This window comes from Phaenicophaeus curvirostris, chromosome 8 (assembly GCF_032191515.1).
Source record: "Phaenicophaeus curvirostris isolate KB17595 chromosome 8, BPBGC_Pcur_1.0, whole genome shotgun sequence".
NCBI classification, from domain to species: Eukaryota; Metazoa; Chordata; class Aves; order Cuculiformes; family Cuculidae; genus Phaenicophaeus; species Phaenicophaeus curvirostris.
Genome location: NC_091399.1, coordinates 40,373,343 through 40,390,871, shown reverse-complemented (window position 1 = coordinate 40,390,871; position 17,529 = coordinate 40,373,343). Strand labels below are relative to the sequence as shown.

Sequence of the window (17,529 nt, the reverse complement as noted above, 5' to 3'; positions counted from 1 at the left end):
TGAACAGTTGTGCTTTTGTGGTGTAGTGTCTGAATGTCCATGTGGTGAAGCCACCGAAACAGCATGCTGCTACAGTTCCTTTCAGTTCATTACATTTGCTTCAAGGCTGCACTGTGAGGAGACAGTAGCAAAAACTATATTTATGGCCAAGAATTCTTTTGGATGCTCCAGTTTGTGGATACTCAGTTAGCGATGCCTAAAGTGGTCTGGCTCTTTGGAGGCAGTCCAGGAAATTTTGTTTCCCCAGGATACCTGAGAGTCACTCATCACTTCCAAATATATTGATCAGTGCTATTTTTTATTTTAAGAGTCTACTCTGCACTGGAAGTGATCCACTGAGATTTTGTAGCTGTTTTCTTTTTCCTTTTTAGACTTCTTGGCGACCAAATACAGCTCCAGGAAATACGCTACAACCTCTTCGCCTCCCGCCAGTTTGTAGCTCTGCTGCCATAGGGTCTGCGCCGAAGGCTTCAAGCTGTAAACAAAAGCACCACACACTTGAGCCTGATCAGCAGTTTGCCAGTGGGGTGAGGCTGGATTTCATTCTGGAGGTAATGCAGATTCATGGAGAGTTTTATAATAGTGCTTTAGTACTGCAGTTCGCAGAACTGCATACTGCAGGCAACACGCCTTCCAAATATTTATCAGCTTTTATTTAAATGCTCCTTTTTGATCTCTGTTTAATTTTCAAGACATTGTCTTAGTGGTCTAATGCCCAGTTTTTCATCACAGCCCGGAAAAATGTGGTGACTTGTCTTTTATAGTCTAAAATCTCTCTATGTGCAAATTTTTCTACCTCTACATAGGTTTTCCTTTATGTAGAGAGGGAAGCAGCCATCTGGGTAAGATCAAGAACTCAGGAATATTTTCACACAGTCTTACAAGATTTCATCTTCATCTACAGCTGAAAAGTAGCAAAAACCATCTTTCTTTTTTTACCATTACTACTACTAAATCACACTAGCGGGTTCAGAGAATGAGAGCTTTTTGGTGTAGCCAAACATGATCTTAATATGCATTCAGTTACTTTCAGGTGAGATTTGGACTTGTCTTCTCTTCTAGGAAAAGCATTATGTAATTGACTGTATGATAGGAGTTCCATGGGAATGGAGGATGTTGGATCTGTGACCACTGACAGGCAGGAAATGCATGAATAACTTTGTGCTGCTGTGCATTTGTTCCATATTATGATGGTCATGATCTTCCCTCCAAGAATTTGCTGACACTTTCTATGTCTTCTATAATTATGGGTGATTTGCATTGTTTCTTTAATGCTCACAACAGACAAAACAGCTAAATCAGTCATAAAGCATGAAGATGATGCAGAACTCGGATCCAGAGCACGCAATGTTTGCAGAATTTATTCTCTAGAGATGTTTTGCTTTTCAGGGCCTTGGTCCTCTGTTTGCAATTCATTCAGAAGGAGGACTAAACCTCTGCTACAAAGGCAAAGAAGCGTTTTGAACAACTTCTTGTATAATTGGTGCCAAATAGTGTTACTGTTGGAAGATTCTGGCTGACTGCTTTGGAATTTGCTTGCCATCGGAAAGAATGCAGCAGTGCTGTGGGGTTGTGCAGTATTGTGCCTGCCTGGAAGCAGAACTCTGCATGGTTACGAGTAGTATGTGTTTAACAATGATGTTGTCTAGATCTATAAGGGCCACATTTTCAAGCCGCCTGTCCGTTGCTTTGCAAATTAAACCGAAGAGGTTTAGCGTATAAATGTTTTCATAAACGTAATGGCAAGCACCAAGTGAGGAAATTGTTCGAGAGGCATGAGTGTTACTAATTGTAAAGAGCAGTCAAACCATGAGTAGTTCAATATGCTTGGTAGCTATTTTTTGTGTCACCTACTTAACCTGGTTAACATGTTTTTGCAGGGGGAGAGGAGTGAGTTAACACTTATGAATTCAGTGGAACACGTAACTGGTATATCCCCGTATCAACTCCCAGTCATCAATCATATGATACCAGTGCCACCTCCCGCTCTGCAAAAGGGAGACAAGAGCGTAAATGCAGTGAGAGCAGTGAGAGCTAGGATGCTCAGAGGCAGATTATTCCATCCCACCACTGCAGCAAATGACAGAGGGCAGCTTTTACCAAAGGTGAGTTATTCCTGTCTGCTTCTCTGTTTATTGTTACGTTACCTTCCCTGTGGGTGTATTTGCCTAAAGCTGAAAGATGTGGCTATCTAGTTTGCATAAAGATTCCCTGAATTTTTGAAAGAAAAAAAAATTATAACTATTAAAATACATAGCTGCCACCCTTTTCTCTGTATACTAAAACATTGGGTGTTTTTCATCAGCTGGGGCTAAAAAGGTGCTTGAACAAAAAGGCGTAGGAACTCTTACTCATGGCCTTCTGTCTTCGTCAATCCTTCTGTCTTAGTCGAGATCCTGCCTCTGACTGTATCTGGTGCCAGAACTTCAGCAGGATGGGGGAAATGCTGTGAGTGTGTGAAAACTTCTTCTGTTACACTCCAGCCAGTCTTGACTGCTGCAAGGAAATTGTAGGAACCCAGGACTGGGAGAGACAATCAAACTTGGTCCCTGCCATTCTGGGAAATTCAATTTCTAGCTACTATCCACTTCTGACTGCTGCTGAGCACTGCATTCAAATTTTCAGTCGTTTGCCTCTCCTCACGATGTTTATCTGAACCAGCATGTAACTAATGAAAAGAGTTTGGTGTTGTGTGGGTAGAGCTTGATGCTGTAGTTGTTACAGTAGTGGAAATCCCAGAGAAGTCAATGGTTCTCCCTATGAAGTCACTTGGACGCCTATGGGAAAAGTTGTCATTTTGGCTGACATGTCCTCAACATCCTATCTCTTCGTTAGAGCCTGCATTGAGAAGCATGCGCTGAGAAGCTAGCTGCTTCTTTGAGCAGTTAAAGAACAGTTTTGAATCTTTTTAATTTTAATAATGCGTTTGTGAGCAATTAATCAGGTAAAGAAAGGAGGAGATTTTAATGAAAACCACTGCTCACTATGATAATTGCAACAGCATTATTTACTGACTGAACTCCTGCTGGTAGAAAGTTGCCACTGTGTAAGCAGTGACCAAGGCACCCTATTAAGGGATTCTGGAGTTGGGTACTTTTGGAACATAAAGCAAAACTGCTTCCTTCAGTGAGAAGTGTAAAGGAGACGCCTGCAGATATACGATCTGTGTCTTTGCTGTGATGCCACGCTAGGACACAGGAACCTGTCTGCAATTAGTATTGTAATTTAATTCTCCCTTCATACATTCAGTGAAATTGGTTGAGTAGCTAATCTGAAAGGAAAGGAGAAAACCTGATGACTGGGCAAGGGAGGATAAGAAGTGTAGCTATCTATGTCCAGGAGGGTAATCAGCCCAGTGTGGAGCTCTTGAGAAGAAAAGGCAGGGAGGGGCACTGTCAGAGCAAGGAAATGGCAGATGCACTCAGATTTTGAAAAGAAAAAGGCCTTCGACTAAATCAAGAAATGGGAGATCTACAGAAATAGGCAGAGGAATTGAACTTGGGGAGATGTGCAGCTGTAGAAGGGTGCAGGGGAATCAATCAGAGACTGGAACAAGTCTTTTCCCTCATCTCTCTCTCATTCCTTAAGCAGGTGTTCAATTGGATCTGGGCAATTTGATTATCATTGCTGTCTGATGAAAGACAGAGGGAAGGCAAGCTCAGACATTGCTGTTAAGGATATTTAGCACCTCAGAGACATACATTTCTATTCTTTTAGGTGGAAAAATCCAGAAAATCAGTGGAAGATGCTAGCTCTGTGTACACCCCACATCCACAACTCGGTCCACGAAATCATTATAGGCGCCATCCTTTTGTGGTGGGAGAACCATCTGGTCAGTCACAACTGGTGAGTTTCACCAAATGCTCTATACGCTATAATGTAAGCATGCACAGCCAAAAGTGTGTTCGTACACCTATGACATCTATGCCTAGTGTAAAGCAATGATCACCCTGATTGTTCTACCTGAAGGCTTCGTCTTGCCCGACTCGAGGCTGATTTCCTTTTTGCAGGATTGTGTAGTTAAAAAGAAATCTCCAGAAGCTGAGGTTGCAAGAGTGTCAAATCAGAACCTAGAGAAAAATGGCTTTGCTTTGTGATAAATCTACTTTAATATTTCCTTTTTGTGTGCCTCGTCACCCAAGGCTAGGCTGGTATCCTTACCATAAGTATTGTCAATGAATACTGTGGCTGCAGACAAGCTTACACATGTTATAAAACCCTGAAAGCAAGGGAGGATTTTTAGAGAACAGAGTTGAAGGGGCGAAGTAAGACTAAAGTTCATTCCAGAAGGCCATGCTTTGGAGTGCTGGCTCAGAAATTTCTTACTCTGTTGATGGGAAGAGAAGGAATGTTAATATACTGTTGAAAAAGTATGATACTGAAGTCCAAGGTCAACTATATAGCACAGTTTTATCTGGTTCTCCATTTCTATAATGATAGTTGGTGCGGACTGAAGAAAGTTGTTCAGTCCTGAATGACCTTCTCCTCTCCATCCCATACAGAGGGCACGTAGGGCTGTAGTTGATGATCATGGTGAACATCCTTCTCGTCAACACCAAGCCAAGGAGTTTGCCTTTTCCAAGATGGTGACTTAACTCAGTTAAACAGGTTTTTTTTTTTTGTGGGGGGAGGTGTTTAACATTTCAATGCGGTATTCTGAAGAGTATACAAGGAAAAGATAAAATAAAAAGTCAGAAAAGTGTTCAGCATTGAACAGTTGTGCTTTTGTGGTGTAGTGTCTGAATGTCCATGTGGTGAAGCCACCGAAACAGCATGCTGCTACAGTTCCTTTCAGTTCATTACATTTGCTTCAAGGCTGCACTGTGAGGAGACAGTAGCAAAAACTATATTTATGGCCAAGAATTCTTTTGGATGCTCCAGTTTGTGGATACTCAGTTAGCGATGCCTAAAGTGGTCTGGCTCTTTGGAGGCAGTCCAGGAAATTTTGTTTCCCCAGGATACCTGAGAGTCACTCATCACTTCCAAATATATTGATCAGTGCTATTTTTTATTTTAAGAGTCTACTCTGCACTGGAAGTGATCCACTGAGATTTTGTAGCTGTTTTCTTTTTCCTTTTTAGACTTCTTGGCGACCAAATACAGCTCCAGGAAATACGCTACAACCTCTTCGCCTCCCGCCAGTTTGTAGCTCTGCTGCCATAGGGTCTGCGCCGAAGGCTTCAAGCTGTAAACAAAAGCACCACACACTTGAGCCTGATCAGCAGTTTGCCAGTGGGGTGAGGCTGGATTTCATTCTGGAGGTAATGCAGATTCATGGAGAGTTTTATAATAGTGCTTTAGTACTGCAGTCCTTAGAACTGCATACTGCAGGCAACACGCCTTCCAAATATTTATCAGCTTTTATTTAAATGCTCCTTTTTGATCTCTGTTTAATTTTCAAGACATTGTCTTAGTGGTCTAATGCCCAGTTTTTCATCACAGCCCGGAAAAATGTGGTGACTTGTCTTTTATAGTCTAAAATCTCTCTATGTGCAAATTTTTCTACCTCTACATAGGTTTTCCTTTATGTAGAGAGGGAAGCAGCCATCTGGGTAAGATCAAGAACTCAGGAATATTTTCACACAGTCTTACAAGATTTCATCTTCATCTACAGCTGAAAAGTAGCAAAAACCATCTTTCTTTTTTTACCATTACTACTACTAAATCACACTAGCGGGTTCAGAGAATGAGAGCTTTTTGGTGTAGCCAAGCATGATCTTAATATGCATTCAGTTACTCTCAGGTGAGATTTGGAGTTGTCTTCTCTTCTAGGAAAAGCATTATGTAATTGACTGTGTGATAGGAGTTCCATGGGAATGGAGGATGTTGGATCTGTGACCACTGACAGGCAGGAAATGCATGAATAACTTTGTGCTGCTGTGCATTTGTTCCATATTATGATGGTCATGATCTTCCCTCCAAGAATTTGCTGACACTTTCTATGTCTTCTATAATTATGGGTGATTTGCATTGTTTCTTTAATGCTCACAACAGACAAAACAGCTAAATCAGTCATAAAGCATGAAGATGATGCAGAACTCGGATCCAGAGCACGCAATGTTTGCAGAATTTATTCTCTAGAGATGTTTTGCTTTTCAGGGCCTTGGTCCTCTGTTTGCAATTCATTCAGAAGGAGGACTAAACCTCTGCTACAAAGGCAAAGAAGCGTTTTGAACAACTTCTTGTATAATTGGTGCCAAATAGTGTTACTGTTGGAAGATTCTGGCTGACTGCTTTGGAATTTGCTTGCCATCGGAAAGAATGCAGCAGTGCTGTGGGGTTGTGCGGTATTGTGCCTGCCTGGAAGCAGAACTCTGCATGGTTACGAGTAGTATGTGTTTAACAATGATGTTGTCTAGATCTATAAGGGCCACATTTTCAAGCCGCCTGTCCGTTGCTTTGCAAATTAAACCGAAGAGGTTTAGCGTATAAAGGTTTTCATAAACGTAATGGCAAGCACCAAGTGAGGAAATTGTTTGAGAGGCATGAGTGTTACTAATTGTAAAGAGCAGTCAAACCATGAGTAGTTCAATATGCTTGGTAGCTATTTTTTGTGTCACCTACTTAACCTGGTTAACATGTTTTTGCAGGGGGAGAGGAGTGAGTTAACACTTATGAATTCAGTGGAACACGTAACTGGTATATCCCCGTATCAACTCCCAGTCATCAATCATATGATACCAGTGCCACCTCCCGCTCTGCAAAAGGGAGACAAGAGCGTAAATGCAGTGAGAGCAGTGAGAACTAGGATGCTCAGAGGCAGATTATTCCATCCCACCACTGCAGCAAATGACAGAGGGCAGCTTTTACCAAAGGTGAGTTATTCCTGTCTGCTTCTCTGTTTATTGTTACGTTACCTTCCCTGTGGGTGTATTTGCCTAAAGCTGAAAGATGTGGCTATCTAGTTTGCATAAAGATTCCCTGAATTTTTGAAAGAAAAAAAAATAACTATTAAAATACATAGCTGCCACCCTTTTCTCAGTATACTAAAACATTGGGTGTTTTCCATCAGCTGGGGCTAAAAAGGTGCTTGAACAAAAAGGCGTAGGAACTCTTACTCATGGCCTTCTGTCTTCGTCAATCCTTCTGTCTTAGTCAAGATCCTGCCTCTGACTGTATCTGGTGCCAGAACTTCAGCAGGATGGGGGAAATGCTGTGAGTGTGTGAAAACTTCTTCTGTTACACTCCAGCCAGTCTTGACTGCTGCAAGGAAATTGTAGGAACCCAGGACTGGGAGAGACAATCAAACTTGGTCCCTGCCATTCTGGGAAATTCAATTTCTAGCGACTATCCACTTCTGACTGCTGCTGAGCACTGCATTCAAATTTTCAGTCGTTTGCCTCTCCTCACGATGTTTATCTGAACCAGCATGTAACTAATGAAAAGAGTTTGGTGTTGTGTGGGTAGAGCTTGATGCTGTAGTTGTTACAGTAGTGGAAATCCCAGAGAAGTCAATGGTTCTCCCTATGAAGTCACTTGGACGCCTATGGGAAAAGTTGTCATTTTGGCTGACATGTCCTCAACATCCTATCTCTTCGTTAGAGCCTGCATTGAGAAGCATGCGCTGAGAAGCTAGCTGCTTCTTTGAGCAGTTAAAGAACAGTTTTGAATCTTTTTAATTTTAATAATGCGTTTGTGAGCAATTAATCAGGTAAAGAAAGGAGGAGATTTTAATGAAAACCACTGCTCACTATGATAATTGCAGAAGCATTACTTACTGACTGAACTCCTGCTGGTAGAAAGTTGCCACTGTGTAAGCAGTGACCAAGGCACCCTATTAAGGGATTCTGGAGTTGGGTACTTTTGGAACATAAAGCAAAACTGCTTCCTTCAGTGAGAAGTGTAAAGGAGACGCCTGCAGATATACGATCTGTGTCTTTGCTGTGATGCCACGCTAGGACACAGGAACCTGTCTGCAATTAGTATTGTAATTTAATTCTCCCTTCATACATTCAGTGAAATTGGTTGAGTAGCTAATCTGAAAGGAAAGGAGAAAACCTGATGACTGGGCAAGGGAGGATAAGAAATGTAGCTATCTATGTCCAGGAGGGTAATCGGCCCAGTGTGGAGCTCTTGAGAAGAAAAGGCAGGGAGGGGCACTGTCAGAGCAAGGAAATGGCAGATGCACTCAAATTTTGAAAAGAAAAAGGCCTTCGACTAAATCAAGAAATGGGAGATCTACAGAAATAGGCAGAGGAATTGAACTTGGGGAGATGTGCAGCTGTAGAAGGGTGCAGGGGAATCAATCAGAGACTGGAACAAGTCTTTTCCCTCATCTCTCTCTCATTCCTTAAGCAGGTGTTCAATTGGATCTGGGCAATTTGGTTATCATAGCTGTCTGATGAAAGACAGAGGGAAGGCAAGCTCAGACATTGCTGTTAAGGATATTTAGCACCTCAGAGACATACATCTCTGTTCTTTTTGGTGGAAAAATCCAGAAAATCAGTGGAAGGTGCTAGCTCTGTGTTCACCCCACATCCACCACTCGTTCCACGAAATCATTATAGGCCCCATCCTTTTGTGGTGGGAGAACCATCTGGTCAGTCACAACTGGTGAGTTTCACCAAATGCTCTATACGCTATAATGTAAGCATGCACAGCCAAAAGTGTGTTCGTACACCTATGACATCTATGCCTAGTGTAAAGCAATGATCACCCTGATTGTTCTACCTGAAGGCTTCGTCTTGCCCGACTCGAGGCTGATTTCCTTTTTGCAGGATTGTGTAGTTAAAAAGAAATCTCCAGAAGCTGAGGTTGCAAGAGTGTCAAATCAGAACCTAGAGAAAAATGGCTTTGCTTTGTGATAAATCTACTTTAATATTTCCTTTTTGTGTGCCTCGTCACCCAAGGCTAGGCTGGTATCCTTACCATAAGTATTGTCAATGAATACTGTGGCTGCAGACAAGCTTACACATGTTATAAAACCCTGAAAGCAAGGGAGGTTTTTTAGAGAACAGAGTTGAAGGGGCGAAGTAAGACTAAAGTTCATTCCAGAAGGCCATGCTTTGGAGTGCTGGCTCAGAAATTTCTTACTCTGTTGATGGGAAGAGAAGGAATGTTAATATACTGTTGAAAAAGAATGATACTGAAGTCCAACTATATAGCGCAGTTTTATCTGGTTCTCCATTTCTATAATGATAGTTGGTGCGGACTGAAGAAAGTTGTTCAGTCCTGAATGACCTTCTCCTCTCCAACCCATACAGAGGGCACGTAGGGCTGTAGTTGATGATCATGGTGAACATCCTTCTCGTCAACACCAAGCCAAGGAGTTTGCCTTTTCCAAGATGGTGACTTAACTCATTTAAACAGGTTTTTTTTTTGGTGGGGGGAGGTGTTTAACATTTCAATGCGGTATTCTGAAGAGTATACAAGGAAAAGATAAAGTCAGAAAAGTGTTCAGCATTGAACAGTCGTGCTTTTGTGGTGTACTGTCTGAATGTCCATGTGGTGAAGCCACCGAAACAGCATGCTGCTACAGTTCCTTTCAGTTCATTACATTTGCTTCAAGGCTGCACTGTGAAGAGACAGTAGCAAAAACTATATTTATGGCCAAGAATTCTTTTGGATGCTCCAGTTTGTGGATACTCAGTTAGCGATGCCTAAAGTGGTCTGGCTCTTTGGAGGCAGTCCAGGAAATTTTGTTTCCCCAGGATACCTGAGAGTCACTCATCACTTCCAAATATATTGATCAGTGCTATTTTTTATTTTAAGAGTCTACTCTGCACTGGAAGTGATCCACTGAGATTTTGTAGCTGTTTTCTTTTTCCTTTTTAGACCTCTTGGCTACCAAATACAGCTCCAGGAAATGCGCTACAACCTCTTCTCCTCCCGCCAGTTTGTATCTCTGCTGCCATAGGGTCTGCGCCGAAGGCTTCATGCTGTAAACAAAAGCACCACACACTTGAGCCTGATCAGCAGTTTGCCAGTGGGGTGAGGCTGGATTTCATTCTGGAGGTAATGCAGATTCATGGAGAGTTTTATAATAGTGCTTTAGTACTGCAGTCCTTAGAACTGCATACTGCAGGCAACACGCCTTCCAAATATTTATCAGCTTTTATTTAAATGCTCCTTTTTGATCTCTGTTTAATTTTCAAGACATTGTCTTAGTGGTCTAATGCCCAGTTTTTCATCACAGCCCGGAAAAATGTGGTGACTTGTCTTTTATAGTCTAAAATCTCTCTATGTGCAAATTTTTCTACCTCTACATAGGTTTTCCTTTATGTAGAGAGGGAAGCAGCCATCTGGGTAAGATCAAGAACTCAGGAATATTTTCACACAGTCTTACAAGATTTCATCTTCATCTACAGCTGAAAAGTAGCAAAAACCATCTTTCTTTTTTTACCATTACTACTACTAAATCACACTAGCGGGTTCAGAGAATGAGAGCTTTTTGGTGTAGCCAAACATGATCTTAATATGCATTCAGTTACTTTCAGGTGAGATTTGGACTTGTCTTCTCTTCTAGGAAAAGCATTATGTAATTGACTGTGTGATAGGAGTTCCATGGGAATGGAGGATGTTGGATCTGTGACCACTGACAGGCAGGAAATGCATGAATAACTTTGTGCTGCTGTGCATTTGTTCCATATTATGATGGTCATGATCTTCCCTCCAAGAATTTGCTGACACTTTCTATGTCTTCTATAATTATGGGTGATTTGCATTGTTTCTTTAATGCTCACAACAGACAAAACAGCTAAATCAGTCATAAAGCATGAAGATGATGCAGAACTCGGATCCAGAGCACGCAATGTTTGCAGAATTTATTCTCTAGAGATGTTTTGCTTTTCAGGGCCTTGGTCCTCTGTTTGCAATTCATTCAGAAGGAGGACTAAACCTCTGCTACAAAGGCAAAGAAGCGTTTTGAACAACTTCTTGTATAATTGGTGCCAAATAGTGTTACTGTTGGAAGATTCTGGGTGACTGCTTTGGAATTTGCTTGCCATCGGAAAGAATGCAGCAGTGCTGTGGGGTTGTGCAGTATTGTGCCTGCCTGGAAGCAGAACTCTGCATGGTTACGAGTAGTATGTGTTTAACAATGATGTTGTCTAGATCTATAAGGGCCACATTTTCAAGCCGCCTGTCCGTTGCTTTGCAAATTAAACCGAAGAGGTTTAGCGTATAAAGGTTTTCATAAACGTAATGGCAAGCACCAAGTGAGGAAATTGTTCGAGAGGCATGAGTGTTACTAATTGTAAAGAGCAGTCAAACCATGAGTAGTTCAATATGCTTGGTAGCTATTTTTTGTGTCACCTACTTAACCTGGTTAACATGTTTTTGCAGGGGGAGAGGAGTGAGTTAACACTTATGAATTCAGTGGAACACGTAACTGGTATATCCCCGTATCAACTCCCAGTCATCAATCATATGATACCAGTGCCACCTCCCGCTCTGCAAAAGGGAGACAAGAGCGTAAATGCAGTGAGAGCAGTGAGAACTAGGATGCTCAGAGGCAGATTATTCCATCCCACCACTGCAGCAAATGACAGAGGGCAGCTTTTACCAAAGGTGAGTTATTCCTGTCTGCTTCTCTGTTTATTGTTACGTTACCTTCCCTGTGGGTGTATTTGCCTAAAGCTGAAAGATGTGGCTATCTAGTTTGCATAAAGATTCCCTGAAGTTTTGAAAGAAAAAAAAATAACTATTAAAATACATAGCTGCCACCCTTTTCTCAGTATACTAAAACATTGGGTGTTTTCCATCAGCTGGGGCTAAAAAGGTGCTTGAACAAAAAGGCGTAGGAACTCTTACTCATGGCCTTCTGTCTTCGTCAATCCTTCTGTCTTAGTCAAGATCCTGCCTCTGACTGTATCTGGTGCCAGAACTTCAGCAGGATGGGGGAAATGCTGTGAGTGTGTGAAAACTTCTTCTGTTACACTCCAGCCAGTCTTGACTGCTGCAAGGAAATTGTAGGAACCCAGGACTGGGAGAGACAATCAAACTTGGTCCCTGCCATTCTGGGAAATTCAATTTCTAGCGACTATCCACTTCTGACTGCTGCTGAGCACTGCATTCAAATTTTCAGTCGTTTGCCTCTCCTCACGATGTTTATCTGAACCAGCATGTAACTAATGAAAAGAGTTTGGTGTTGTGTGGGTAGAGCTTGATGCTGTAGTTGTTACAGTAGTGGAAATCCCAGAGAAGTCAATGGTTCTCCCTATGAAGTCACTTGGACGCCTATGGGAAAAGTTGTCATTTTGGCTGACATGTCCTCAACATCCTATCTCTTCGTTAGAGCCTGCATTGAGAAGCATGCGCTGAGAAGCTAGCTGCTTCTTTGAGCAGTTAAAGAACAGTTTTGAATCTTTTTAATTTTAATAATGCGTTTGTGAGCAATTAATCAGGTAAAGAAAGGAGGAGATTTTAATGAAAACCACTGCTCACTATGATAATTGCAGAAGCATTACTTACTGACTGAACTCCTGCTGGTAGAAAGTTGCCACTGTGTAAGCAGTGACCAAGGCACCCTATTAAGGGATTCTGGAGTTGGGTACTTTTGGAACATAAAGCAAAACTGCTTCCTTCAGTGAGAAGTGTAAAGGAGACGCCTGCAGATATACGATCTGTGTCTTTGCTGTGATGCCACGCTAGGACACAGGAACCTGTCTGCAATTAGTATTGTAATTTAATTCTCCCTTCATACATTCAGTGAAATTGGTTGAGTAGCTAATCTGAAAGGAAAGGAGAAAACCTGATGACTGGGCAAGGGAGGATAAGAAATGTAGCTATCTATGTCCAGGAGGGTAATCGGCCCAGTGTGGAGCTCTTGAGAAGAAAAGGCAGGGAGGGGCACTGTCAGAGCAAGGAAATGGCAGATGCACTCAAATTTTGAAAAGAAAAAGGCCTTCGACTAAATCAAGAAATGGGAGATCTACAGAAATAGGCAGAGGAATTGAACTTGGGGAGATCTGCAGCTGTAGAAGGGTGCAGGGGAATCAATCAGAGACTGGAACAAGTCTTTTCCCTCATCTCTCTCTCATTCCTTAAGCAGGTGTTCAATTGGATCTGGGCAATTTGGTTATCATAGCTGTCTGATGAAAGACAGAGGGAAGGCAAGCTCAGACATTGCTGTTAAGGATATTTAGCACCTCAGAGACATACATTTCTGTTCTTTTTGGTGGAAAAATCCAGAAAATCAGTGGAAGGTGCTAGCTCTGTGTTCACCCCACATCCACAACTCGGTCCACGAAATCATTATAGGCCCCATCCTTTTGTGGTGGGAGAACCATCTGGTCAGTCACAACTGGTGAGTTTCACCAAATGCTCTATACGCTATAATGTAAGCATGCACAGCCAAAAGTGTGTTCGTACACCTATGACATCTATGCCTAGTGTAAAGCAATGATCACCCTGATTGTTCTACCTGAAGGCTTCGTCTTGCCCGACTCGAGGCTGATTTCCTTTTTGCAGGATTGTGTAGTTAAAAAGAAATCTCCAGAAGCTGAGGTTGCAAGAGTGTCAAATCAGAACCTAGAGAAAAATGGCTTTGCTTTGTGATAAATCTACTTTAATATTTCCTTTTTGTGTGCCTCGTCACCCAAGGCTAGGCTGGTATCCTTACCATAAGTATTGTCAATGAATACTGTGGCTGCAGACAAGCTTACACATGTTATAAAACCCTGAAAGCAAGGGAGGTTTTTTAGAGAACAGAGTTGAAGGGGCGAAGTAAGACTAAAGTTCATTCCAGAAGGCCATGCTTTGGAGTGCTGGCTCAGAAATTTCTTACTCTGTTGATGGGAAGAGAAGGAATGTTAATATACTGTTGAAAAAGAATGATACTGAAGTCCAACTATATAGCGCAGTTTTATCTGGTTCTCCATTTCTATAATGATAGTTGGTGCGGACTGAAGAAAGTTGTTCAGTCCTGAATGACCTTCTCCTCTCCAACCCATACAGAGGGCACGTAGGGCTGTAGTTGATGATCATGGTGAACATCCTTCTCGTCAACACCAAGCCAAGGAGTTTGCCTTTTCCAAGATGGTGACTTAACTCATTTAAACAGGTTTTTTTTTTGGTGGGGGGAGGTGTTTAACATTTCAATGCGGTATTCTGAAGAGTATACAAGGAAAAGATAAAGTCAGAAAAGTGTTCAGCATTGAACAGTCGTGCTTTTGTGGTGTACTGTCTGAATGTCCATGTGGTGAAGCCACCGAAACAGCATGCTGCTACAGTTCCTTTCAGTTCATTACATTTGCTTCAAGGCTGCACTGTGAAGAGACAGTAGCAAAAACTATATTTATGGCCAAGAATTCTTTTGGATGCTCCAGTTTGTGGATACTCAGTTAGCGATGCCTAAAGTGGTCTGGCTCTTTGGAGGCAGTCCAGGAAATTTTGTTTCCCCAGGATACCTGAGAGTCACTCATCACTTCCAAATATATTGATCAGTGCTATTTTTTATTTTAAGAGTCTACTCTGCACTGGAAGTGATCCACTGAGATTTTGTAGCTGTTTTCTTTTTCCTTTTTAGACCTCTTGGCTACCAAATACAGCTCCAGGAAATGCGCTACAACCTCTTCTCCTCCCGCCAGTTTGTATCTCTGCTGCCATAGGGTCTGCGCCGAAGGCTTCAAGCTGTAAACAAAAGCACCACACACTTGAGCCTGATCAGCAGTTTGCCAGTGGGGTGAGGCTGGATTTCATTCTGGAGGTAATGCAGATTCATGGAGAGTTTTATAATAGTGCTTTAGTACTGCAGTCCTTAGAACTGCATACTGCAGGCAACACGCCTTCCAAATATTTATCAGCTTTTATTTAAATGCTCCTTTTTGATCTCTGTTTAATTTTCAAGACATTGTCTTAGTGGTCTAATGCCCAGTTTTTCATCACAGCCCGGAAAAATGTGGTGACTTGTCTTTTATAGTCTAAAATCTCTCTATGTGCAAATTTTTCTACCTCTACATAGATTTTCCTTTATGTAGAGAGGGAAGCAGCCATCTGGGTAAGATCAAGAACTCAGGAATATTTTCACACAGTCTTACAAGATTTCATCTTCACCTACAGCTGAAAAGTAGCAAAAACCATCTTTCTTCTTTTACCATTACTACTGCTGAATCACACTAGCGGGTTCAGAGAATGAGAGCTTTTTGGTGTAGCCAAGCATGATCTTAATATGCATTCAGTTACTCTCAGGTGAGATTTGGAGTTGTCTTCTCTTCTAGGAAAAGCATTATGTAATTGACTGTATGATAGGAGTTCCATGGGAATGGAGGATGTTGGATCTGTGGCCACTGACAGGCAGGAAATGCATGAATAACTTTGTGCTGCTGTGCATTTGTTCCATATTATGATGGTCATGATCTTCCCTCCAAGAATTTGCTGACGCTTTCTATGTCTTCTATAATTATGGGTGATTTGCATTGTTTCTTTAATGCTCACAACAGACAAAACAGCTAAATCAGTCATAAAGCATGAAGATGATGCAGAACTCGGATCCAGAGCACGCAATGTTTGCAGAATTTATTCTCTAGAGATGTTTTGCTTTTCAGGGCCTTGGTCCTCTGTTTGCAATTCATTCAGAAGGAGGACTAAACCTCTGCTACAAAGGCAAAGAAGCGTTTTGAACAACTTCTTGTATAATTGGTGCCAAATAGTGTTACTGTTGGAAGATTCTGGCTGACTGCTTTGGAATTTGCTTGCCATCGGAAAGAATGCAGCAGTGCTGTGGGGTTGTGCAGTATTGTGCCTGCCTGGAAGCAGAACTCTGCATGGTTACGAGTAGTATGTGTTTAACAATGATGTTGTCTAGATCTATAAGGGCCACATTTTCAAGCCGCCTGTCCGTTGCTTTGCAAATTAAACCGAAGAGGTTTAGCGTATAAAGGTTTTCATAAACGTAATGGCAAGCACAAAGTGAGGAAATTGTTTGAGAGGCATGAGTGTTACTAATTGTAAAGAGCAGTCAAACCATGAGTAGTTCAATATGCTTGGTAGCTATTTTTTGTGTCACCTACTTAACCTGGTTAACATGTTTTTGCAGGGGGAGAGGAGTGAGTTAACACTTATGAATTCAGTGGAATACGTAACTGGTATATCCCCGTATCAACTCCTAGTCATCAATCATATGATACCAGTGCCATCTCCCCCTCTGCAAAAGGGAGACAAGAGCGTAAATGCAGTGAGAGCAGTGAGAACTAGGATGCTCAGAGGCAGATTATTCCATCCCACCACTGCAGCAAATGACAGAGGGCAGCTTTTACCAAAGGTGAGTTATTCCTGTCTGCTTCTCTGTTTATTGTTACGTTACCTTCCCTGTGGGTGTATTTGCCTAAAGCTGAAAGATGTGGCTATCTAGTTTGCATAAAGATTCCCTGAAGTTTTGAAAGAAAAAAAAATTATAACTATTAAAATACATAGCTGCCACCCTTTTCTCAGTATACTAAAACATTGGGTGTTTTTCATCAGCTGGGGCTAAAAAGGTGCTTGAACAAAAAGGCGTAGGAACTCTTACTCATGGCCTTCTGTCTTCGTCAATCCTTCTGTCTTAGTCAAGATCCTGCCTCTGACTGTATCTGGTGCCAGAACTTCAGCAGGATGGGGGAAATGCTGTGAGTGTGTGAAAACTTCTTCTGTTACACTCCAGCCAGTCTTGACTGCTGCAAGGAAATTGTAGGAACCCAGGACTGGGAGAGACAATCAAACTTGGTCCCTGCCATTCTGGGAAATTCAATTTCTAGCGACTATCCACTTCTGACTGCTGCTGAGCACTGCATTCAAATTTTCAGTCGTTTGCCTCTCCTCACGATGTTTATCTGAACCAGCATGTAACTAATGAAAAGAGTTTGGTGTTGTGTGGGTAGAGCTTGATGCTGTAGTTGTTACAGTAGTGGAAATCCCAGAGAAGTCAATGGTTCTCCCTATGAAGTCACTTGGACGCCTATGGGAAAAGTTGTCATTTTGGCTGACATGTCCTCAACATCCTATCTCTTCGTTAGAGCCTGCATTGAGAAGCATGCGCTGAGAAGCTAGCTGCTTCTTTGAGCAGTTAAAGAACAGTTTTGAATCTTTTTAATTTTAATAATGCGTTTGTGAGCAATTAATCAGGTAAAGAAAGGAGGAGATTTTAATGAAAACCACTGCTCACTATGATAATTGCAGAAGCATTACTTACTGACTGAACTCCTGCTGGTAGAAAGTTGCCACTGTGTAAGCAGTGACCAAGGCACCCTATTAAGGGATTCTGGAGTTGGGTACTTTTGGAACATAAAGCAAAACTGCTTCCTTCAGTGAGAAGTGTAAAGGAGACGCCTGCAGATATACGATCTGTGTCTTTGCTGTGATGCCACGCTAGGACACAGGAACCTGTCTGCAATTAGTATTGTAATTTAATTCTCCCTTCATACATTCAGTGAAATTGGTTGAGTAGCTAATCTGAAAGGAAAGGAGAAAACCTGATGACTGGGCAAGGGAGGATAAGAAATGTAGCTATCTATGTCCAGGAGGGTAATCGGCCCAGTGTGGAGCTCTTGAGAAGAAAAGGCAGGGAGGGGCACTGTCAGAGCAAGGAAATGGCAGATGCACTCAAATTTTGAA

At 41.9% G+C, this 17,529-nt stretch overlaps 1 pseudogene; it reads left to right on the top strand.

Moving 5' to 3' along the window:
- The first annotated feature begins 386 nt into the window (after positions 1–386).
- LOC138723738 (glutamate-rich protein 3-like) overlaps positions 387–17,529 on the top strand; it is a 136,075-nt pseudogene continuing 118,932 nt past the window's right edge.